The following is a 2,011-nucleotide window of genomic DNA, read 5'->3' as shown; positions in this document are numbered from 1 at the left end:
CTCTAATTAGGATGGCTCCTTCTACCTTCTGTGCCATAAACACTGTGACTGAAAATGTCACAAGCACATCTGTGCTCGAGCCCGCTCGCCAGCAGCAGCCATCAGTTTTACACACACACACATTTCTCGTGCCATATGGGGGCTGAATATGCAACCAAAATAGGACCTACAAGCATATCACACATTCGTTCAATCAGCATTTCACACCATCCGTGACCCCTGTGCGTGTCACAGTCATCACAGAGCCTCACGTCTCTGCGTTAATCACTGTTCTGCTGCGTGGGTTCAGGAAAGGGACGCGTTCATGTAACCAGAGTGACCCTGGGTTTGTGCTGCGTTACGTTGCTGCAATGTGATGCAAAGTGTGAGAACAGTGAGTCAGAGGGATGCATTTTTAGACATTTCTAAATCCATAGGTTGGATTTTAAAGTAGCATGGTTTGATTTGTTGATGATTAATGATTCATGGGGTTTTGCAGGGTTTCTTTCATTCTCTTGTATTTTATTGTATGTATTGTACAATCCGATGACCTGACGGAAAAACGGTGACTCTTGAACTGCTGTGAACTAAAGGAAACATTATTCTGATTATTCTTCATTTGTTTACTTTCTTTGCACAAGTTGGAATGGCCTTAATTTTGCTTTACTTGCTTCTATTGTGTATTGGCACAAAGTGCACCTGTTTAATTTGCCAAACTTATGATGCTCATTATGATGCTTATAATCTGAAAGTGCACATCAAAGCAGAATGAAAAAAAAGTTCAGCAAATCTTTTTATTTTTCATTAATCTGAGAAACAATATTTTGCATGAATATAAATACAATGGCAGATATTTTGGCTTGTATAAAAAATGTGAAGCAATTTGAAGAGAAAAAAAAGAATGTACCGTTTCTGCTGTAACTGTATATATCTAAATATTTATTGAAATATGTCATACTACTAATTCTATTAACGATTAAAAGTTTTCTGAACAAAAATCTCTTTACCTGTTTTTGAACATTGTCGAGGTAGTTGGAGTTGGATCTTCTGCTTTCTGTTACTCGACTCAAGGATCTGTGTAATCATTCAAGAAAAAGTATTAAAAATTGCAAATAAATCCTTGCTGCGCGGTGTGTTTATTGTCTGTGTGAACGTGTGTGTCTGTGTGTCTCTGCTTTTGTTCTGTTCAAGTTGCAGAAAGTTGCTCGTGTCTTGTCTGAACTGTTGTCCTGTTCAAAGTTAGCTAACCACCTACAAAACTGATGGAGTCAATGCACTTCAAGCAACAGGGAGAAATTATAGTTTTTCACAACAGATATATAAAATGGGCAGATATTTTGGAACACCCCATAAATAAAGACAAAATCATGTCAAACACAATGTGATGCTACACCACAACTCATGTCATTTCATAATGCAAACTCAGATTCATCCCAGGTGGAGTGAGACGGTGGGTCGGGGGTCCTACATGTCGGGAGATGCAGTGAGGATCAGATCGCGTCCAGAGCCTTCAGATATGCGACTCAATGATGAATGTATTCATAGGATTTGATGCAAAGGTGTGACTCACTGAAAGCAGATATATGATATGTGACTGTATCAGGTAAGATCGGTGTTCTGCATTCAAAGTGTACTCAGAGTAATGATGTTAGTATCTGGCAGCAGTGGAGAGGAAGAACTCCCTTTAAACAGAGACCTCCAACAGAGCCAGGCTTGGGGCGGGGCTGCAGCCAGCTGGGGGGGGCAGGAGAGCAAGGACAGAAACTGTGACAGAGACAAGACACGAGAACGTTTTCAGATGAAAACGGATACGTTTTGATGCGTTTCAGCCTCCCGTTTACTCGAGAACAGCGCGGAAACGATACTTTTTGAAAACGGGCTCCAGAGTTTTGAAAGCCAGTCTGCGTTTCTGTGTAAACGGGCAAAAACGCTATTTTTTGAAAATAGACACTCACACATGCGCACTATGATTGCGTCTCCTATAGCCACAACGCCCGGCCTGACATGGGAACTGCAGCGTTTTAAGCATCTT

This window comes from Archocentrus centrarchus, chromosome 10 (assembly GCF_007364275.1).
Source record: "Archocentrus centrarchus isolate MPI-CPG fArcCen1 chromosome 10, fArcCen1, whole genome shotgun sequence".
NCBI classification, from domain to species: domain Eukaryota; kingdom Metazoa; phylum Chordata; class Actinopteri; order Cichliformes; family Cichlidae; genus Archocentrus; species Archocentrus centrarchus.
The sequence above is the reverse complement of the archived record's forward strand: the minus strand, read 5'-3'. Positions refer to the sequence as shown.